The 24,973-nt window shown below is 39.4% G+C and overlaps 1 protein-coding gene across 5 annotated transcripts in view; it reads right to left on the minus strand.

Moving 5' to 3' along the window:
- Nucleotides 1–24,973, minus strand: part of tenm1 (teneurin transmembrane protein 1) — a 2,244,326-nt gene that overhangs the window by 1,247,552 nt on the left and 971,801 nt on the right. The window lies entirely within an intron of this gene.

Here is a 24,973-nt window from a genome sequence, read left to right on the forward strand (position 1 = left end):
TGGATACAGCTATAGACATCACAGGAACCAGCTACCCCTCTGTGCACTCTATCTACATTTCTAGCTGCCTCAGTAAAGCAGCCAACATAATCAAAGGCACTACCTAGCATGGACATTCTTCTCTACTCGCCTATTGGGTAGAAGATACAAAAGCCTGAAAGCACATAACACCAGGCTCAAAGATAACTTCTAGCTCACTGTTATCAGACTCATAAATGGAGTTCTTCTATGACCACAAGATATTGGAGAAGAATTAGGCCATTCATCCCATCGAATCTGCTGCTCTAGAATCCCACTCAACAATATACACCTCCCTTCTCACCATATCCTTCCATGCCCTGACCACCTAGGAAACTGTGAAATTCTGCTTTGAATAAACCCATGGACATGGCCCCACCACAGTCTGTGGCAGAGCATTCAAAAGATTTTCCACTCTCTGGCTAAGAAACAAATTCCTCCTTTCCTCGGTTCTAAAAGGTCGTCCCCTCAACTTTGAGAATGGGCCCTCTCGTTCTGGATGTCTCTACCACAGGAAACATCCTCTCCACATCCACTTTATCTAGTGCATTCAACATTCGATAGGTTCCAATGAGATCCCCTTGCATTCTTCTGAATTCCAGTGAATACAGGCCCAAAGCTGCAAAACACTCCTTGTGTGTAAACCACTTCATTCCAGGAACCATCCTCAAGAGCCTCCACTGGATCCTCTTCAATGACTACACATCCTTTCTGAGACATGGGCCCAAAACTGTTGACAATACTTCAAATGCAGCCTAGACACTAGATATTAGAATACTACAGCACAGTACAGGCCCTTCAGCCCTCGATGTTGTTACCGACCCATATATTCCTTAAAAAAACTACTAAACCCTCACTATCTCGTAACCCTCTATTTTTTTCTTTCATAGCCTGACTAGTTTCTTATAAAGCCTCAGTATTATATCCTTTTTTAATATCCTATTTCCTTTGAAATAAATGCAAAAATTGTACTTGTCTTCTTTACCATAGACACAATCTGTAAATTAACCTTCTGGGAATCTCACATGAGGATTCCCAAATCCCTCTGCACATCTGACATTTGAATTTTCTCCCGATTTAGAAAATAGTCCGCACTGTAGTTCTTTTCCCACTGTTTTCCACCTGCACGTTTTTGCCCATTCTTCCAATTTGTCCAAGTCCTTCTGCAATCGCTTTGCTTCCTCAGTACTACCTACTCCTCCACCTATCTTCGTATCATTTGCAAAATTTGCCACAAAGCCATCAATTCCATTATCCAAATCATTGGCAAACACTGTGAAAAGTAACAGTCCTAATACTGACCCCTGAGCAGAACCACTGGTCACTGGCAGCCAACTGAAAAAGGCCCCTTTATTCCCACTTGCTGTGTCCTGTCTGTCAGCCATTCCTCTATCCATGCCAGTATCTTTCCTGTAATGCCATAGGATTTTATCTTGTTAAGCAGCCTCATGTGCAGCTCCTTATCAAAATGCCTTTTGAAGATGCAAGTAAATGTCATCCACTGCTGGTTACTTCCTCGAAGAACTCTTAACAGTTTACAGAAACCATGCTGACCTTGACTTATTTCATCATTAATCTCCAAGTATCCTGAAACTTGATCATTAATAATAGACTCCAACATTGCTCCAACCACTGAGGTTAGGCTAATTGACCTATAATTTTCTTTCTTTTGCCTTCTTCCCATCTGAAAGAGTGGAACAACATTTGCAATCTTCCTGTCCTCTGGAATGATGCCAGAATCAAGTGATTCTTGATTCATGACCAATGCATTTGTTATCTCTTCAGCAATCTTTCTCAGGATTCTGGGATGTAGTCCATCTGGTCTGGGTGACTTATCCACCTTAGGGCCTTTACATTTGCCTAGCAATTTTTCCTTTGTAATAGCAATGGCACTCACTCCTGCTCTCTGACACTCACGGAACTCTGGCATACTGCTACTGTCTTCCACAGAGAAGACTGCAAAGTGCTCATTAACTTCATTTGACATTTTTTGTTGTCTCCCATCACTACCTTAACAGCATCTTTCATCAGTGGTCCAATATCAATCTCACCTTCCTTATGCTCTTTGTATAACTGAAAAAAAAACTTTTAGTATTCTGCTTTATATCATTGGCTAGTTTGCCGTCACATTTCATCTTTTCCCTTCTTATAGTTACCTTTTGTTAAATTTTAAAAGTTTCCCAATCATCCAACTTCCCACTCTTTAGCTACATTATATGCACTTCCCTTGGCTTTTATGCAGTCCTTAACTTCCCTCGTCAGCCACGTTTGCCTAGCCCAGCCATTTGAGAACAATTTCTTCTGCGGGACACATCTATCCTGCGTCTTGTGAACTATTTCCAGAAACTTCAGACACCTCTGCTCTACTTTCATCCCTGCCAGAATCCTCTAATCTACCTGGCCAAGCTCCTCTCTCATGCTTCTATAATTCCCTTTATTCAATTATGAAACTGATACATGTGACTTATGCTTCTCCCTCTCAAATTGTAGAATGAATTCAATCACATTATGATCACTGTCTCCTAAGGGCTCCTTTATATTAAGCTCCTTAATAAGATCTGGGTTATTACCCAACACCCAGTCGAAGATAGCCTTTCTCCGAGTAGGCTCAAACACAGGCTGCTCTGAAAAGCCATCTTGTATGCATTCAACAAATTCCGTCTCTTGCAATATAACACCACCAACCTGATATTTCCAATCCCCTTGCATACTGAAGTTCCCCATTACAATTGTAAGATTATGCTTATTACATGCCTTTCCAGCTTCCTTTGCAATCCCCATGTCTTGGCTACTATTTGGAGGCCCATGATTCCCATAAAAATTCTTTTGCTCCGCAGTTTCTTAACTCCATCCACAAAGATTTGATATTCTTTGACTCTACGTCACTCTTTACTAAAGATGCAATTCTATCTCTTACCAACAAAGCCACACCACTGCCTATGCCTTCCTGCCTGTCCTTTTGAAACAAATAACATCTTTTGATGTTAAGTTCCCAATCACGGCCTTCTTTCTGCCACGACTCTGTGATGCCCCCAACATCATACCAGCTGATCTTGAACTGCCCATAGGATTGTTCACTTTATTTTGAATACTACACATATTTAAATGCAGCATCTTCGGTCCTGCATTCTTTGCCCTTTTGAATTTTGCCTCTGTGGTACAATTTAAGTCTCTGATCTCTCTGAATTTGTACCCAGTCATTGGCTTGTCCTTCCTTACATTCATGTTACATCCATCATCTACTTGTAAACCCCTGGCTCATCCTCAGCTCTATCATACTGGTTCCCATTCCCTGCTATATTAATTTAAACTACTCCCAACAGCTCTAGTAAACGCCCACAAGAATAGAGGTCCTACTCAGATTCAAGTGCAACCGATCCCTCTGTACAGGCACCTCCCCGGGAAGAGGTCCTAGCGATCCAGAAATCTGAATCTCTCCCCGCTCCAATTCTTCAGCCACACATTTATTTGCCACCTCATTTAATTCCAGTTCTCACTGTTGTGTGGTACAGGCAGCGATCCCGAGATTACTACCTTCACTTTTCTTCCTAACTCCCTGTATTCTATTTTCAGGACCTCCTCTCTTTTTCTACCCATGTCATTGATATGGAACCATGACTTCTGCCTGCTCACTCTCCTTTTTCGGTATATTTTTGAACGCATTCAGAAACATCGTGGACCCTGGCACTTGGGAGGCAAGCTGCCATCCATGTTTCTTTTCTGCATCCACAGAATCACCTATTGTCCCTTTAACTATAGAGTTCCTTTTAACTGCTTCCTTCCTCTTCAGTTCCCTACCTTCCTGAGCCACAGGGCCAGAGTCAGTGCCAAAACATGGCCACTGATGCTTTGCCCAGGTAGGTTGTCCCTACCCAAGAATACTCAAAATGGAGTACATTGTTGAGGGACATGGCCATAGGGGTGCTCTCCACTTTCTGACTTTTCCCCTTCCCTCTCTCTTCCCATTTATCTGTTTCCTGTAGCTTTGGCATGGCTATCTCCTTGTAGTTCCTATCTACCAACTCTTCGCTTTTCCCACAAGCCGAAGGTCATCGAGGTGCAGCACCATTTCCTTAATACAGTCTCTAAGGAGCTGCATCTTGATGCACCTGATGCAGATGTGGATATTGGGGAGGTCAGTCTCCCAGAAATTTCACATCTGACACCCAGCTCTGTAAACATACCCCCTATTCTCCCAAGAGTTAAATAAGAAAAAAAGAAATAAGGAGTAAGGAATGAACTCACCTATTTACCTTTCCTCTGCCTCTTTTCACCGAGGCTTTGTTGAGCCAAAGCTTTACCATTCTGATGTCAACCACTCTCACAATGACCGCTCCACCAGACAGGACCCTACACTAGACAGTTCTCCTGTATGGAGACTGGGTTTTTAAATTTATCTGCCAGACTTGCATGGAAACACATCTGCTGCATCTGTGCAGTACTCCAATCAAAGGATGGATGATAAGATGGACTCTTGAACTTACAATCTACCTTATTATTATCTTGCACTTTATCGTTTACCTGCATTGCACTTTTTTTTAGTAGCTTTTACATTTATTCTGCATTGCTAGTGTTAGTGTTTTATCTTATTCTACCTCAATGCAGTGCATAATGTTTTGATTTGTATGAACAATATGCAAGACAATCTCTTTACTCTATCGTGGTACATGTGACAATAATAAATCAATACCAAATCAAACAGATTTTTTTACAGAGACTTTGATTGGAGAAGGAAAGGGATTTTCATTAAAAAAATCAGTTTCTACCAAAAAACATCAAGATTTAAAAAGGCATCTGCAATTTTGGAAGTATGGATACACCTCTATTCTGAAAGAACTCTTTTTGCTACTTGCTTGTGAAGTACATTAAAAAGGTTTTTGAAAATTACCTCGAGAGACTCAGACAAAAGAAGCTGTACAAAGCTAAATGTTAGGTTTCTGCAGAGATTCGTCTGCACAAATCAAACTTGGCACTCCAGTGCAGTTTTGAGGTAATACCTGATCATTGAAAGTGCCATCACTCTGATGAAATTTTCATCTATGATCCTGGCAGCACAGGACACTATTCTGAGGAATAGCAGGGGAAATATCTCCAATCCCTTGGACAATATTTCTCTCTTAATTAATTAATAAACTGGGTAGTCTGGCTGTTACCACATTACTGATTGTGGAAATGTGGTGTGGTGTTCTGTTTTTGTTACTTCAAGAGCAATTACACTTCAGAAACAAACACTGGCTATAAAGCACTTCATGACAGTGAGAGATTGTGAATATTAAGACTTAAGAAACAGGTGCAGGAGCAGGATATTTGGCCCCTTGGATCTGCTCCACCACGTAAAATAATAAGCCTCATCCTTTTTGCCTCAGAATCAGTTTCCTAAGCGTGCTCTCTCTGTTGACTCACTTTTAGATTACAAGTCTGTCTTAAACACACAGTATGAAAAAGATATTTTGTAAAAAGATGCAAACAAAACTATAATTGCACCTTGCTTTCCTACTGTGTCATTTATGTAACAATCAAAAAAAAAAGAAACAACTTTATGCCATCTTCATACCGTACCATCCAGATTGGAAATCAAAACCTGTTAAATTTTGGGAAATTATAGCTAATATCAAAATTTGTCATTTGAAATTCCCATCTTCCTTCCTTCTGGAAAACAACCTAATTGGTATTTTCAGAAACTTCAGCAGATGAATAAATTTAGAAGCTTCTTAATTTGAAATATGTAACAGTAGCAGTGCCTGGGAATGACTGTTAGCAGCATTAGCATAATCATTTCACAGCTTATTATTAGAATTGACTGGATAATCAGTTTTAGAAAGTGGCTTATTTGTAAAGTAGTGTATTGAGGAGTAGCTGATCAAAATTATATATTTATACATTAAAATAATGCACTAGTTTATCTTCCTAGATAGGTTTTCTTACACCCATCTTCTGAAGATGGCTTGAGGGCTGAGCTCATTCAGTTTCATTCAGACACTGATTGACTCTACAGTGAGTGGAGTTTGTGACAATGTGTGGGCCTTCAATGTGGTGGAGTCGAACCCTTGCAAAAAAAAAAATCAGGGACAGCTCCAATACCCCCCGCACAGATTGTTAAGTCATTATGAGGACTGCCTGTCCTGAACAGTATTGCTCTTTCCCAATCTTGCTTGATATATATTCAAACATTCAACACATAATTCTTTGTGGAAAGAAAAGGAAAATGATTGTAACTATTCAAAATATGGGATCAGCAGTACCTCATTGGCAATATTATGCACATTTCAGTACTTACAATAACAGCTAATTAAAAATAAACATGATATGGGAGAGGATGTCTAAAATTAAAACCTTTTGTACAATAGGTGAAGCAAAATCATAGCAGACTGGAAATATAGGTATTAGAGGTCCCACTCTTTTATTTGCACAAGGAACCATATAGACAACATCTAGAAAATAGTTGTTGTTGATTGCCATAAATGTAAGATGGTTAATATATCAACACAAACACGAGGAAACCTGCAGATGCTGGAAATTCAAGCAACACACACAAAATACTGGTGGGATGCAGCAGGCCAGGCAGCATCTATAGGGAAAAGCACTGTCGACGTTTAGGGTCGTGACGCTTCGAAGGGTCTTGGCCCAAAATGTCAACTGTACTTCTTCCTATAGATGCTGCCTGGCTTGCTGCGTTCCACCAGCATTTTGTATGTGTTGCTTGACTAATATATCAGACTACATTAGCAAGAGTAGTCAGAAACAAAAAAACTACTGTAGAATAATATAATTGAAGATCTTACTGAGATGAGCTGCTATGAAGATCTTATTTTGATGAGATGCTTTTGAAATTAGTTGAAGATCATTCTATTTTACAATCCTGTTGAATAGTAAAATTTTTGGTATTCCCAGCATCTTGAAAAATAATAGAAAAGAATACCCTATAGCATCTCAACTCAAGGGCAGATTGCTTCCAGGGAAGGAGACTCTGGAGGCAGTGTGGGAGAGAGCTGGACTCTATGCTGGTTTGGGATCTTGTCCCTCCCATCACTACTGCTCTCCATTGTTCACTTGGTGGAAAGCAAGCAGGATTGTGTTTGTCTGCAGCTGCACCAATGCATGATAAGGACTGCTGGGATAACATCCCATGCACCATTCATCTACAGGCCATGGTTCTCAGGGACTTGAGCTATACTTTTTTGTTTTCTGCTATCATAATTATATGTGCTATCTGGCTAAATGTGTCTTATGCTGTGTTTGTAACTGTTGGTACTGTGCTTTGCACCTGGGCACCAGAGGAAGGCTGTTTCGATTGGCCGTATTCATGTGAATGGTTGAATGACAATTACTCACAGGGTAGCAAATTAACTGGGTTCAGAAAATATTTGCAATTATCAGGTAGTCCATAGACATTCGTAATTCTTCCACCGAGAGGTTTGAAGACAAATGAATAAGGTTTAATGTTCAATAATTTCAACTTTCCTGGTCACCGTTGTTTTATTTTTACTACAGATGTTCAGTCCCTATACACCTCCATCCCCCACTAGGCCTCAAAGCTCGCTGCTTTTTACTGGACACCAGTCTGAATCAGTTCCCCTCCACCACCACTCTCCACTCTCCTCTGCCTAGCAGTGCTTGCCCTCACTCTAAGTAATTTCTCCTTTGGCTCCTCCCACTTCCTTCAAACAAAAGGTTGGCCATAGGGCACTCGCATGGGTCCGAGCTATGCCTGCCTGTTTGGCCGCTATGTGAACAGGCTATGTTCCAAGCCTACACTGGTGACCGTCCCGCACTTGTCCTATTACATCCGACTTCATTGGTACTGCTTTCTGCACCCATGCTGAACTCATTGACTTCATCCACTTTGGCTCCAACTTCCACCCTTCCCTCAAATTTACCTGGTCCATTTCTGACACCTCCTTCCCCTTTCTCACTCTCACTGTCTCTTTTACTGGAGACAGCTTATCCACTGATATCTATTATAAACCCATGGCAATCTGAATTATACCTCTTCCCACCCTGTTATTTGTAAAAACACCATCCCATTCTCTCAGTTCCTCCGTCTTCCTGCATCTGCACTCAGGATAAGGCTTTTCATTCCAGAACGGAAATGTTCTCCTCTTTCAATGAAAGGACCTTCCTTCCTTCCTTTCCTCTACCATCAATGCTGCCCTCAACCACATCTCTTCCATTTCATGCATGTCTGCTGTTACCCCATCCTCCCACTACCCTACAAGGGATAGAGTCCTTCTTGTCCTCACCTACCACGCCACCAGCCTCTGCATCTAGCACATAATTCTCCATAACTTCTGCCATTTCCAATAGGATCCCACATCTTTCCCTCCCCCCCCCCCCACCCTTTCTGATCCTGGCACTTACCCTTGCAAGCAGAACAAGTGCTACACTTGCCCCTGCACCTCATCCCTCACTACCATTCAGGTCCCCATACAGTCCTTCCAGGTGAGGCAACACTTCACCTGTGAGCCTGCTGGGGTCATACACTATGTCCGGCGCTCCTGGTGAGACCTGACATAGATTGGGTGGCCGCTTCACCGAGCACCTATACTCTAACCACCAGAAAAAAAGCAGGATCTCCCTGTAGCCACCCATTTTAATTCCAGTTCCCATTCTGATATGTCTATCCATTGCCTCCTTCATTGTCATGAAGAGGCCACAGTTAAGCTGGAGAAAAGATGCCTTATATATTCCATTTGGGTAGGCTCCAACCTGATGGCATGAACATAGATTTCTCAAACTTCCAGTAATGCCCCCCACCCCCTTCACCATTTCCCATCCTCTTGTCCCTCCCTCATGTTATCTCTTTGCCTGCTCATCACTCCCCTCTGGTGCTCCTCCACAACCCTTTTTTCCTTCTTCCATAGTCTTCTGTCTCTTTCACCAATGTACTTCCCAGATCTTTATTTCACCACTCCCCCCTCAGGTTTCACCTATCACCTTTCAAATCTACTCCTCAGCTGTTTTTCCTCCACTCCTGTACTTTTTCCATGGTTGCTGCTTGGCCTGCTGAGTTCCTCCAGCATTTTGTGACTGTTACTCAGATATCCAGCATCTTCAGATTTTCTCTTGCTTAAGGTTTAACGTTATGTTGATGTCAAGAGATGTGGCTTCACAGGCTGAGACCACATTTAATTGAGCATCCCAAGTTGCCTTTGACAAGGTGATAGTGAGCTGTCTTCTTGAACTAGATGAAGTCCTTGAGTTGCATGTTACTGACAGTTCTGAAATACCGAGTATGATGGACTAATTTTACAGCCCTTCATTCCCAATGGTGAGGGGTATTGAAAGGAACCACCAAGAAAGAAACTGGATTACCTATTTATCTGAAGACATCCCTGGGGAGTAGAGATAGTTTAACTCAGTAAAAGAGAAGAGCAGAAATAGGCCATAAGGCGGCCCAAAACTTTCAACTAATCTGTAAGGTTATTTATTGCAGAAATTAGCCAACTCAATTCTTATAATTTGTTTGGTACCCAAAACCCTATGTAGCTCTGCTAAGAATGTAACGTCAGTATTCATAACCTTTTTTTTGGGGGGGGTGGGAAGTATGGGTAGTCAATTCCAAAGCTTCAAAATGCCTTAAATAACTGTAGCTTCAAACTAAAATTTTCCAAAGAATATTTCACTTTTGATATTTTGGCAAGGAATAAATAATTTTCTCTGCACATCAGTCCTAAATATCTGTTCCATTATCTAAGATTTTTTTTTTAAAAAAACAGACACAAAGACACAATGCTGGAAGTCAAATCAAAAACACAAGATGCCTCTCTGTAGTGTGAAGAGGAATGAGAATTATAAAACATCAGGTATTTACAGCTATAACATCAGCCTCCTTTTCTTCTCAGAAATTGCTCAACATGCTGTGAATTGTCAACAATGGTTGTTACCCCCAAAATATCAAGTATTTTCTAATCTAGTTTTGAGTCTTGAAAACTCTCAGTTGCTTGGTGAAAGGAAGATAGCATCATGAAACTAGAATGTATCAGCATTCACTATCGTACTTGATGCTTCTATTCTGCAATCAATAGAATAATTGGGGAAGAGCTTAGGAACATTTCAAAAATACCGTCATCAGTTTAATGAATACACATTCCGTGGCTATTTTATTAGGTACACGTGTACACCTCATTAATGCAAATATCTAATCAGTCAAACATGTGGCAGCAACTCAATGCATAAAAACATTCAGGCGTGATCAAGAGTTTTATTTGGTACTCAGACCAACATCAGAATGGGAAAAGAAATGTGATCTAAGTGACCTTGACCATGGAATGATAATTGGTACCAGATGGGATGGTTTGAGAATCTCAAAAACCTCTGATCTCTGGGATTTTCATTCACAACAGTCCCTCTTACAGAAAATGGTGTAAAAAATAAAAAGGGAAAAAAAGAACATCCCGTGAGCATCTTTTCTGCGGGTGAAAGTGCTTGTTAATGAGAGAGGTCAGAGGAAAATGGCCAGACTGTTACAACCAGACAGGAAGGTGACGGTAACTCAAACAACCAAGTGTTTCAACAGTGGTGTACAGAAGAGCATCTCTGAGTGCACAGCCCACTAAACCTTGAAGAGTTGGGCTACAGCACCAGCAGACTACAAACATATACTCAGTGGCCACTTTATTAAGTGGAGGAAGTACTTAACAAAAAGGGGGACAGCTTGGTAGCACAATGGTTAGCATGATTTACTGTACAGGTGACCCGGGTTCATTTCCTACCACTACCTGTAAGGAAATGGTACGTTCTCCGCATGGGTTTCCTCCAGGTGCTCCAGTTTCCTCCCACAGTCCAAAACATTCCAATCAGAAAGTTAATTGGTCATTGTAAATGGTCCCAGCATTAGCCCAGGATTGATTTCTGGGGCTGCTGGGCAGTGCAGTTTGAAGCGTCAATAGGGCCTTGTCGTTGCGTGAATGAAGTCACTAGAGAAAATTACTGGTAGATACGAAGCAGTTTCTCTATTCAATGAAACAAGGTACAGCAGGCATCACGTGGAGACACTTCCGGTCAAAAGGTCTGGCTAGCCCAACATGGGGCTTAATATTTTATGTGTTTAACAAAAAAGGACAATTTCATATTTACAATGTATTGATAATGCTTTCCTTGAAACTACACACAAACTTTACACCTCCTGATTCACTCCCACACTACATACATCCAAATGAATTTTAATCAGCATTGTCTGGTCTGGGATGAATGACTTTTAGGAACTCATTGTTCAGAGCTGCACAATTTATCCTCAATGTATACCCAGATCCGAAGACAGGTAGCTGAAGTCATTTGCTAAATAGAAGTGTGCTAAACCCCAAAAAATCATTGTTACAGGCCAATTTCATGTCATATCTCAATAAATAAATAAAGAAAGAAAGAAAGAAAGAAAGAAAGAATGAAAGAAAGAAAGAAAGAGGCCAGGGTATGTAATCTCATTAGAGGAAAGGAAAATTGAAAGCTATTGTAATCAATGCAAGTTATTTCTAGCTGTGTTCCTCCAACACAACTTTTTCTCTATAAAACTTCTTTACCTTTACATGTAGCTTAACTGAAGTCATTTCAAAACAACAAATACTTTCCTCACCAGAAAGTGTTGACAAACCTCCATGTCAAAATCATGTGGGATCATACTCAGAAATATCCTGGACAGACAATTCAGTTGAATCTAATTTGTATTCCCAAATCATGTCCATTCTGTGAATTTAATCCTTTGTGATTTATATTTACTTTAATAGAAAATCTTAATACTAATTACCCAACTTTCCTCCTGGATTGAATGGACAAGAAGTCTCGAAACATAACCCATTCATTATCACCTTAATTACGTGCAGCAGCCCCAATATTAGCATTAGAGCAGGCTCCAAGCAAGGTGTAATAAAATCAGTCTGACCAAGAACAAAAACTAGAAGTTAATCCAAAGAGACTGAATCACCAGCTTCAGCTATATAAGTGAACGAACATTAGAGTTGTACAATAGACATCATGAAATGACCTGGTTCACAATTGAAAGGGAACATACAAGTGTGGAATATGAAAGAATCATAAAGTGCCGTGGAAGGCGGCAGAGAGCAAAGACCCAGATTCAATGATTTGGAATTATTGTTGTGGTTAGTCATGAGTATGAGCAAAATCACAAACAAGAGAAGCAGATGCTTGAAATCTGAACAACGCACAAAAAATGCTGCAAAAACTCAGCAGGGCCAGGCAGGATTTAGAGAACAGAGTACAGCCAACATTTCAGGCTGAAACCCTTTGACAAGACAGAAAGAAAGCTGAGGAGTAGATTTGAAAGGTGGGAGGGGGGTGGGGGGAGAGAGAAATACCAGACGAAAGGTGAAACTCGTGGGGGGAGGAGTGAAGCAAAGAGCTAGGAAGTTGTTTGCTGAAAGAGACAGAAGGCGATGGAAGAAAGAAAAACGGGGTGGGGTGGAGCACCAGAGTGGGGTGATGGGTGGGCGAGGGGATAACATGAGAGAGGGACAAAGGTATGGGAAATGGGGAAGGCATTACTGGAAGTTTGAGAAATCAATGCTTATGCCATCAGGTTGGTGGCTACCCAAACGGAATACGTTCCTTCAACCTAAGTGTGACCTTATCCCAACAGTGGAGGATGCCATGGATGAACATATTGGAATGGGAATGGGAAGTGGAATTAAAATGGGTGGCCACTGGGAGATCCCACTTGTTTTGGCAGATGGAGCGTAGGTCTCATCAATATACAAGAGGCCACACCAGGAGCACCAAACACAGGACGTGATCCCAACAGGCAAATGCTACACCTGCCCCTACATCTCCTCCCTCACTACCATCAAGGGCCCCAAACCGTCCTTCCAGGTGAGGCGACATTTCACCTGTGAGTCTGTTGGAGTCATGTACTGTGTTCGGTGCTCCCAGTGTGGCCTCTTGTATATCAGTGAGACTCGGCATAGATCGGCAGACTGTTTCGCAGAGCATCTATGGTCCGTCTGCCAGAACAAGTGGGATCTCCCAGTGGCCACCCAGTTTGATTCCACTTCCCATTCCCATTCTGATATGTCCATCCATGGTCTCCTTGCAGGATATGATTATGGCCACACCTTTTGTAAGTTTGTGCTTACCTTATGCACGGAATTACTCAACACCTCTGACTTTCACCTGACTGATGTATAGGAGAAGTGTGGTAAGACTTTAGGAAAAAGGGATCGTCACTTCTACCCCCACCCTCCCCTCCCAATATTGGCCATCTTTGGTGTGATACTTCAACTTGCAACTGTCCAGTCTAGCTCTTTACAGGTGAATTGTAAGTCTTTTTGAGCTCTGAAATCCAGACAGCTTGTAGAAAAATAATTTCAGCAGCTACACTAAGATTCAAGCATCATCCTACTTTTGATTGAAGCTATATTTGTCCATGCAAGAGTAGAAGGAAGGTCAAGGTGAATACATTCTACTTCATGACTAGCATGCACATGCCTCTTTAGTATTTAAAAAAAATATTTCCCTTGTAACATCACATGGAATGCATGGATTAGCACCACTTTCAGACCTTCTTGAATATTGCATTCTGAATTTCAATTTGTTATCTTACTTATGGTTAATGCCAATGTAGATTGAAATCAGGTAAGGAATGTGCAGGAAGAGTCAAGGACTGCTGCAGCAGCTGAGGAATCACAGTAGGCAGCAAACAGCTGGGGGGAAAGAATACTCATTTTCAAATTAGCCATGACCCTTTTGAGGACACCCACCAATCAGAAGGGAAAGAAGGAATTGCTTCTGTGACGTTCTTATGATGTGCTTGAGGGAGATTTCACTAGTTCTTGGCTTGGACCTCAATAATGTGGTATTCTGCATCCTAGTTAATATTGCATGGTAGAGAAGAGCATAAGTGCTCACAGTGGACTTCATAAGTAATAAAAAGACAAAAAACAAATAAAATCACAAAAGCCATTGGATACAGCTAGGACGCTGATAGGATTAAAGTTGAAATGATGACTCTTACTTGAAGAACAATTCATAAAGCTTACTTGGTAATTTCATAAAATCACAACAACTCTGATTATAGTCTCAAATCTGCATTCTTGTATACCCAGTAAACTTTCAGACTTTCTTTATCAAAAGATTCAAAGACTCTGCTTCTATTTCCTGCTTCTCAGAATTACGAGACTTAGAATTTCAAAGCCTTATAACACTGAGAAAAATTATTTTATGTTATCTCATTTATAAATGGATAAGCCTTTCTGAGTCTACATAACTATAACTCACCAGTTAAACTGTATTATATATTAAGATGATATAATCCAAAAGACATTTGTGGTGTCCCCAGTAAAGTCATGGAAGAATAAAAGACAGACAACTGAGAGTACTAGTGATTCTAACAGCTGTAGATAATTGAGTGTCTCCCTGGTAGTTATCCCTGGTATGTGTGCTTATCAGAAAGTGAAAAATGCATAAGCTTTCTGAAGTCAAGATCTCATCCTGGAGAAGCATTACTCTGTTACGACCATGGTCTGCACAACCCCCACCCCTTTGCACCTTCCCCTCTACTGTACTTATAAATCCAAGCGCAGTGACTCTTCACCTCTTTATGTGATTGTCTAATAACTGTTATTATTTAACAAAGAAGAGACTATCTAAAGCATTTCCTAGTATAGACAACTATTTCGATAGGTGTAAAACTGAAGTAGCTACTGTTATGATACCAGCCCCCTCCTTTGTGAGAATCGCAAGAGCCCTAGTGAAGGGGGGGGGGGGTCAATGACCCAAGAGAAGAGAGAGACGTGCTGAATAGACACAGGAAATGGGAAGGAGAGAGACGTGCTGAATACCGCATTCCACCGGGATGCAGAATAAGGCGACCTTGACTATTGTCTCATGAAGACCATGTGTAAAGCCCTCGGGCAAAGTGGGCTGGTTGAGAGAGAGATTGACACCTGCAACCTGATTGACACCTGCGATCCCGTGAGGAAGTATAAAGGAGGGTCTGGGGGGGGCGGCCACTTCAGACGCACCAAGGAGACACGATAGCCATCCATCGTAGCGGGAAGCCATTCTGAAGGAAGCCACGTGCGTTAGATTCCGAATCTGGAGTCTGTGGCTGGAATCATGGAAAACCGCTTTTAACTAACAACAGGGAAGCCTGCTCCCCTGATTCCACGGCTTTGCTTCGTAAGGACCCGGGCAAGTGTTCCTTTTCTCACCAATCTCTCTCTCTCTCCAACACGGGAAACCCAGCGGTTCCCAAAAGGCTGAAGCCTGCAGACTTCTGAATGACTTTTATATTTCCAAATGGACAATATATTATCCCCTAGACAACGATAGAGCTTATTTCTGATTGATTATTACTATACCTGCACTTTAGATTGAATAGTGACGACGTATGTTATCTGAATGTTTGTATTAACCTTACTTTTGTGCCCCTTTATAAATAAAAATGTTTGAAAATAGTACCATCAGACTTCAGCAGACCTCTCTATCTTTGCTGGTAAGTGATCCAGTTACGGGATACGTAACACTACTTTGTCACATATGTTCTGGTCATGTTCTTCATTAAAATCATTTTGGAAATCTTTATTTTCTACAATTTCTAAAGCTCTGAAAATTAATTTACAACCTAATAGATTGACTGTTCTATTTGGAGTAGTTCCGCATCATATTCAGGGTATTTCATCTTCAAATCAACATGTAATTGCATTTATTACATTATTGGCAAAAAGGGCTATTTTATTAAAATGGAAAGTACCTCTATCCCTACATTAATGGAATGGTTTTCTCAAGTAATGTTATGTCTCAGTTTGGAAAAAATTAGAAGTAGAATTTTTGATCCCCAAATTGATTTTGAGAGAAGATGGGGCTCTTTTGCCAAATATTATCATTTAATTTGAATTATTTTATATGGTTCCCATCTAATCTTATTCTATATAAATATGAATTGGTGGTTGATGATTCTTTTTCTTTATATATACAGATGATAATAAGACGTATTGCTCTGGGTGTTGATTCCTAATGGTTTTTTCCCCTTTTTTTGTAGTTAGTTTTTTTTCCTTAGTTAAATGGGGTTTTTTTTTCCTTCTTTTCCTTTTATATTAAATTTTTTTTCTTTCATTTTCATATATTACGATCAGCTTTTTTCTTCAGCTTTATTAATTGTATACATATTAATTTGTTGAAATTTTATATCATTTTATAGCTGTAGAAGATTATGCACCAATAAAAAGATTCTAAAAATGAAAAATGATTGTCTAATAAAGGTTTCCTGGCTAATATCCTATGAAGAGCATCTAAGCAGGTTGGAACTACAATTTTTGCAGTTTGGAAGAATGAGGAGTGACATTTAAACATGTAATATCTTACCATGACATACAGAGTGGATGTTGAGATGTGCATGAGCCTTAAACAAGGGATAACATTTCAAGAAAAGGGCCCAGTTATTTAAAACTGATGTAGAAATTTCAAAAAAGTTAGTGAACTTCTGGAATTTTCTGCTGAAAACATTGTGATCTCTAGATCATTAGAAGTATTTAACATGGAGGCAGATCAATTTTTGGAAGATTGAGGACTGAGACAACTAGAGATCTGACACAAAGGAGGAGCTGAGGCCTGGTTTCTATTTGACAATCAACTTTACATAAAATAAGAATTTGTTGCTGAACAACTGCCAGAGTAACTGTCGGTGCTGAGAACAGGACCTCTAATTTTGTTTAAAGCCCAATGACATGAACTTCAAATTCATAACCTATTCATTTGTAAATTTCCTAAACCTCACAAATAGATATTATACTGGAAGGAGCTGTGTGTGTTCACTGAATAATAGCTTCATTGCCAACTGGATTGCCTGAAAAGGGGCGAGAAGGTTACCTACATGCAACACAGTGGACCTCAGTTAAATGCAGAAGGGAGTGTGCTGAGGATGGATACTATAGTCCGTTTTGTTTTCCTCCTAAACTGATCTGAGTTTTCCATGCATCCATGTATCTTTAAAATTGCAAACCTTTATTCTGTCATTAACCTTTATCACCATAGCACTATGAACCTTACTATATTACTCTTAATATCTTGTCTCAATAAGATACCAAGACATAGCTGCAGCAGTTAACCTTGACCCCTCAGCAGTGCTTCACTCAATTAAATTAGATTTTTGCCATTTTAGTTTGAAAATTTCCCTCAACATTATTGGCCTCCACTAATGATTAGCAGACTTATTTTAATTCCATGGAAGCAAAAGGAAGAATACTGGATAATTTCTATAATGGGCAAATATTCTAACGCATCAGTTTACCCTTCAAGAAGCAAAACTGCTGTTTCCCTATCCACTTTCTTCCAGTCTATGCCAGGCCCATGGATGTGAATTGTTGATTCAATACAGAAGGGAGGTAATGTCAAATGAGTCTCAAGTATCCTCTTCCTTCTTTTACACCCAGTCAGGTGCTTAATCCCAATGGAATCAAGCCAAAATAAAATTCTGCCTGGGAAAACAGACTTAACTGTTTTAAACAACTGAGTAAGTTCCTTTGGGAAGCAACTCTATGGCAGGTAAAGAGATATGCAGTGCATCTCAGCGGCATAGTTGCAGGAATAGAGGAATTTACAGAGCCAAAGAGCTGAGCTTTGAATTTTCTGATTGCCTGTTTATTTCAAATGTTTTTTATCTGGTGTGTTAAAATAACACGAATCATAAAATCCAACCTAACATGAAGGAACGGCTTGTGATAAATGGGTTTCATTACATTTCATTCCACAAAATCTATATATTAAAATATCATGGTCTGGTCACCACATTTATCTTATTTCAATCATTGCATGGAAAGACATACATTTAGCAAACCTGTTTGCACAACTAGAAAAAGAAGTGCTGTTCGGTTGAAGTCTGTCTTAATTCAGAGTAGAAAAAAAATCATGCTTAGTTCTGAGTGCCTTTGTATTCATCAGCAAATTTGAGTTTTTGTTGAGTGTTTTGATGACAGTTTTCCCTGGAGCAAAAACTTTATGGGAGAGTGTTAGTATAAATGGATGTTCAGAGTACTGGGCAGTAGTGTGTTCCCAGAGGTACTGTGACGGACTCTTTCAGACTACCCCTGCAGGAAACATGTTGCCTTTGGCAGGAGAGAGCAAAGATGGACTTCGCAAGGGCATCAGTATGGTATATGCACGTTTGTACTTCAGGGCAGTCTCTAATCCATGCATTTGACTTTACATACTTTATATACCTCTAAGAGCTGAAGGAAAAGTAGATGACATCATCCTCTTTATGTCTGGAGCTTGTGTGCCCACTCACAGGGCAGTGTATAGTAAATGTGATCTGTCTGAGAGCAGCAGCGGCTGAAATCATCCTGAGACAAAGAAGCAAAGAGTACTTAGATCCTGAACTCTATTAGCAATGCAGTGAAGACTAGGAAGTGAGATCACAGGAAATTACAGACAATACGGAGTAAATAAGAGTATAGGATAGGCATATGTTTCTTAAATGGCTCAAACAGTTTCAGTGGAAATAAGGTTGGTAAAACACGACTGTTGTAGGAGTAAATAGGAACATTAGTTTCTCAGAGACTGAAAATTCTCACTTTAGATGAAGTTTGAGGGTTCCATTATTGTTACCATTACTTGTAGAAGTTTGCACTAGAAGAAAATGCAAGAATAAAAATCCTTTGGAAAGAAATCATCATAATACAATAGTCTGTTTTATTATTTCAAACATTATTATTACACATTATTGCACACTGACAAATTATTATAGTGTATATTATTCTGTATTTTATTAGTGAAAATTATTATATTTATTATTATTATTATTATTTATTATTACCAAGTGTGTTTTTAAAATGTTGCTGCTGTGATGAAATAATTTCCCACTCAGGATCAATAACATAGTTACTATTATTACAAATTATTACTTATAGATACTATGAAGTGTGTGGAAAACAGGTCTATTGATTTCAAATACTGTAGAATTTTTTTTTAAACTGCAGGTGATGACATTTGAAATAAAAACAAACAGTTAGTAGGTCAGGCAATGTCTGTGGAAAGAAAGTTAACATTTCAGTTCAATGCACTGCATCAAGTTTGGCAAAAGTATTTCAACCTGAATTGCTTCTCCTTCCATAGAAACTGATTGACTCGCCATGTGTTTCCAGCATTCTCTGTTTTTAGAGCACAGCACTTTATTTGGTTTGAAGTGTGGAAGTGAATTTCTCAATCCTTGATCTTTTACAAACTGCAATTATGCAATGCTGCATAAAAACTTTTTAAATGGAAAAATAATTTCTGCCAAGGCTTCTCTGTTATATAGGACACTCAAGAGACTGCAGATACTAGAATCTGGAGCAAGTAAAAAAATGCTGTGGGAACTCAACGAGACAGGCAGCATCGGCAGAGGGAAATGGACGGTTGACATTTCACGTTGACACAATTTAACCCATCCAGATGACTTGAAGCTTCAGGAAACTTGACCTTCTGGACCTCCCCTTATGTGTGTTACTCCCTTCACAAGTGGGTAGGCAAGATCTTATTACCAAAGAAAACTGTTGGTTCCCAATTTTAGTGCCCATGCTCATAATTGTTCTTCTGCGAACACCAGTGCAGGTTCAAAATATTTAAACATTTCTGAACTTCAACTGAAAATATGAATCACAATTTCTGGAAACACAGTGCATACTGCTCTGCTACTTATTATGCTATTTTTAAGTCGACCTGCTTCGTTGTTTATATTCTAATTTACATAAAGAGAGGCGTACTTACAGCATCCAATTTAAGTGGAGGTGATGAGGTGTGCAGGAAAACTCAAGTCCTGAAGCTCACAAATCACAACCAAAGCAATGACATTGAAAATGGAGTCAATTAAAACGCTACCACCTTATAAAAGCTTGCATCAAATTCATGGAAGCTCAGGATATATGAATAAGGGAGGAAGTGTATTGAGCTAAAAGATCAGACATAATGAATACATAGAAAGATGCTCAAGGAACTGTGTGACTTATGTCCATTCTGTTTTTCCTACTGCTGTAGTATTCAGAGAGTGAAGGTAACAGGAATTGTTGGAAGGATATTAGTTTCCTTCTCTCACATAACAAGAAAAGTTTTAAATCTTTAATATAGGTAAAATAATTATCACTTTCCTGTCAAAAACCTAATCTCGGCTTATGCTTTCACCCCTAAGCCTTGCTTCATCAGAATCAGCATCAAGTTTAATATCACCTGCCTATGTCGTTAAATTTGTTAATTTTATTTCATTGGTACAATGAAATATATGATAAATAAACGGAAAAAAAAAATAACCGATTTACATTTAAAATATACAAGGGATGATTGATAAGTTCGTGGCCTAAGGTAGAAGGCGTCAATTTTAGAAAACCTATCACATTTATTTTTCAACATAGTCCCCTCCTACATGTACACACTTAGTCCAGCGGTTATGGAGCATACAGATCCCTTCCTTGTAGAAGTGGTCCACAGCAGGGGTGATTGATAAGTTTCTGGCCTAACATAGAAGGAAATGAGTTATTTCCTTTTATCGGTAGATAGGGTGGATATAGACATAGATAAGGTGGATAGTCAGTGCCTGTTTCCCAGGGTACCAATAGCAAACACCAGAGGGCATATGTACAAAATTAAGGGAGGGAAGTTTAGGGGAGACATCAGGGGTAAGTTTTTTTACACAAAGGGTTGTGAGTGCCTGGAATGACTTGCCAGGGATGATGGTGGAGGCTAAAACATTAGGGGTATTTAAGAACCTCTTGGACAGGCACATGGATGAAAGAAAAATGGAAGGATATGGGGTAGTGTGGGTTTAGTACATTTTTTTAAGGATTATATGGGTCGGCACAACATGGAAGGCTGAAGGGCCTGTACTGTGCTGTAGTGTTCTATGGTTCTATTAACTTCAAACTTTCTACATTATCACTCAAAGAGTTGAGCTGCACGTGCATGTAACGAGAGTGTCTTGGACCTCCAGGTGATCCACAGCAGGAGTGATTAATAAGTTCACGGCCTAAGGTAGAAGGAGATGAGTTATACAGTTCTTGTTACATGTGCCTGCAGTTCAACTCTTTGAGTGAAAATACAGAAAGTTTGAAGTTAATAACTCATCTCCTTCTACCTTAGGCCACAAACTTATCAATCACCCCATGCTGTGGACCACTTCTGGAGGTCCAAGATGCCAACTTCTACAAAGAAGGGATCCATATGCTCCACGACCGCTGGACTAAGTGTGTAAATGTAGGAAAAATAAATGTGCTAGGTTTTCTAAAATTGACTCCTTCTACCTTAGGTCACAAACTTATCAATCACCCCTCGTATATATGTGCATATGTGTCTAATAAATCATTAGGTTAAGTCAAGTATTTCAAAAAGAAAATAGAAATAGAGAAGTAGTGAGGTAGTGTTCAACAGTTCAATGTCCATTTAGAAATTGGATGGTAGAGAGGAAGAAACTGAACTAAATTGCTGAATGTGGGCCTGCAGGTTTCTGTACCCCCTTCCCAATGCTAGGGAACAACTAAACTTAAAAGTCTACATCTGCTAACAAATGAACTTTAAGATTTATCCACATTGATAAACCACTGCAGCTTATCTTTTCATTCTTTTCTGGGTCCTGTTGAAAGTAAATTTATTATCAATGTATACATTATACAACCTTGAGATTTATCACCTAACAGACAACCACAAAACAAAGAAACATGAAACAAACACATTAAAAAAGACTGCCAAACACCCAAATGCACAGCGAGAGAGAAAATAAACAAATTGCTCAATCTTAGTTCCAAACTTCAGAATATGAGAATCATTTCTTCTAAAGTTTTCTGCTCATTGCTTCCCCATTTCATCTACTAATGCTAGTTTCTTTCTCTTTCTCTCAATCTTATAAGATAAAAATCAATGTTCTCGTAATCATCCTAACTCAAACCAGTTGCTGTCCTCCATTTACCAAAATCTAGTATAAAGCTGAGAATAATAGGCAATACTGTCTTTTCTGAAAATAATTTGTTTCCAAATCTTCTTGTGACTATAAATATCGCAGAAGTGTTCCAGTACTAGAATGTGATTTATTCATTATATTCAGTAACAGAAACACACCTTTCACTTCTTTCTTAATTTGTCAAGATAAAAATAAATTTATCTTCATAATGTCAATATGAAACCTTGTAAAATATCAACATTATATTTTGAAATGCTTCAAGCTTTGACAAGGGGTCTTCTGAATAGAACTGAAAGAATACCTCACCCTACTTAGCTGGAAGACTGATGCAAATAAAGACAATAAAGTACAGTAAATATTCTCTTTCTTCCTCTGCCAACTCCTCCCACACATGGCTGAAATAATATATTGTGCAGGTAATGGGTTCCTGCAGTTTTGTGTCATAAAACATATGCCTCAGATTTCACATCTAATGTATAATTCCCAATTTTCAGTCTAAAATGTAGAAAAGCAACTTACATTTAAATTTTGAAATCATGTTCTTTTCTACCCACTCTACCTAAAACTCATACTTTTACTTCGCAGTCATTAAAAATGAATCCAAATCATCTATCTCTGCACATACTCCAGAAGGAAGACTTGATTTATGATAGAAGAAAGGAAAGGAAACAATCAGGTATTGAGAAAATTTACAAATTATTCCAACCTCAGCAGTGAGGAACTGTATGTTTGAAATGTCTTCCTCATATGAAATTTCTATCTAGTTCCTGCCAAGTGTTTATTTATTATTTAGAGATACAGAATGAAACTAGCCCTTCTGGCCCAATCAGCTGCACCATCCAACAAACCACTTATTTAACCCAAGCCTAATCACAGGACAATTTATTATGACCAATTAACCTACTAACCAATGCATCTTTGAACTACTTGTGGAAACCAGAGCACTCGGAGGAAACCCATGCACTCACAGGAAGGACATACAAACCTCTTACAAAGAAAGGCGGAATTGAACACCGACACCTAAAAAGGTAAGAGTGTGGCTCTAACCACTATGCTGCCATGTCATGTCAAACATGAGCAGAAAGTATCAGCTGGTAATCAGATCAAAATTTGATGACATGCAACACCAAACCAGGGGCTATATGAATAGTCTCTGACAGTTACATAGACTAAGCGGAATGGTTTTTAATCATCCCTCATGACTGGCAATGGAGAAGTAATAGGCAGATAATGCTCTTTGTTATGAGGTGCAGAAAGCTCTCCTGTTAAAATGGTCTGAAGACCAAACAAATATTTAATCAAGATAATATTAAACTCAAATTATGCAACTGGAATATTATCTGCTCATTTAAAGGAGTTAGTTTATTCCTAGTGGACGTTTTTCTTGACTGTTTGACAATGTCTACTGCCCTATCCTTCTCAATCCTCTTAGTCACCTCTTCAAAAAATTCAATCAAATTTGTTAGACACAATTTCCCATACATAGAGCCATGCTGACCATCCCTAACTAGTCCTTCCCAAACACAGGTAGATCCTGTCTGTCCAAATCCTTCCATTAACTTTCCCATCACAGATGTTAGACTCATGGACCTCAAGTCCTTGACTTGTCTTTGCAGCCCTCCTTAAATACAGAAATAACATTAAACATCCTCCAATCTTCTTAATCTTACCTGTGGCAACAATGATACATATACCTCTGCCAGGGTTTCTGCAATTTCTTCCCTACATTCCCACCACTTCCTAGGATGCACTTGGTTTAATCCCTGTGGATTTAATCACCTTAATCACTTCAAGTCTACCATAGTCCCATATTTTATGGTGTGGATATGTTTCAAGGCATCATTATTCTGTTCTCTGAATTTGCTGGCTTCTATGATCTTTCCCATGATAAGTACAGATGAGAAATATTCAGCCAAACCTTGGTCATCTCGTGTATCTACACATATTGATGATGAACAAATTGATCTTCAAGAAGTCCTAGTTTCTCCCTTAATATCTTTTTGCTCTTAATATATTTCTATATAGTATCTCTTAAAATTCTCCTTTACTTTATCTGTAATAGCTATCCCATCGTTTTTCTCCCCTCCTGATTTCCCTAGCATCACTTACAGTATATTCCTCAAGCGATTCATTTGATTGAAGCTGCCTATTCTCAAAGTAAAGTTATCAAAGTACATACATGTCACCTGAGGTATGATTTTTCCTGGGCATACACAGTAAATCCAAGAAACACAATAGAATCAATGAAAGACAGCACCCAACAGAACAAACAAATAACCAATGTACAAATGATAAACTGTGCCAAAATGAAAGAAAAAAATAAAATAATGATTAATATAAGGAATAAATATTGAGAACATGAGAGGAAGAGCCCTTGAAAGTGAGTTTATAGGTTGAAAGAGTTCAGTGATGGGGCAAGCAAGGTTAAGTAAAGTTATCCCCTTTAGTTCAAGAGGCTGACAGTTGAGGGGTAATAACTATTCCTGAACCTAGTGATGTGGGTTTTGAGGCTCTTGTAACTTTCTCCTGATGACAACAGTAAGAAGAGAGCATGGTCTGGATGGTGGGAGTCCCTGATGATGGATGCTGCTTTTCTGCAACAGTCTTCCATGTAGCTATTCTTAATGGTTGGGATGTGCTTTATCCATGATGCACTGGGCCATATCGACTACTTTTTTGTAGCATCTTCCATTGAAAGGCATTATTATTTCCATAGCAGCGCCATGGAAGTCCATAGCAGGGGTATTCCCTTCTGCCGCTGGCGTGGGATGACGAGTCAATCGGGACCCTGAGGATTTGTGGAAACTGTGTGGTGCTTTCTTTTGAACTTATGGTCTTTTAACAACTTTGGACTATTTTTACTGTGCTCAAGGTCTGTTTTTTTTATCAATTATGCTATTGTTTGCACTGTTGTAATTAAATGTTGTAACTATGTGGTTTTGTGCAGGTCTTGTAGCTTTAGTTTTTGGTCTTGTTTTGTCCGGTGGATTTGGAGCTCCTTTCTGGGGAACACGCTAAGATGGTAGCGTGATATTAATACGCAGCAGCCTCTCCGGACTCTGGATTGGGGTTTGCCAAATGTTATGT

The sequence above is a fragment of the Hemitrygon akajei genome, chromosome 10, assembly GCF_048418815.1.
Source record: "Hemitrygon akajei chromosome 10, sHemAka1.3, whole genome shotgun sequence".
NCBI lineage: Eukaryota > Metazoa > Chordata > Chondrichthyes > Myliobatiformes > Dasyatidae > Hemitrygon > Hemitrygon akajei.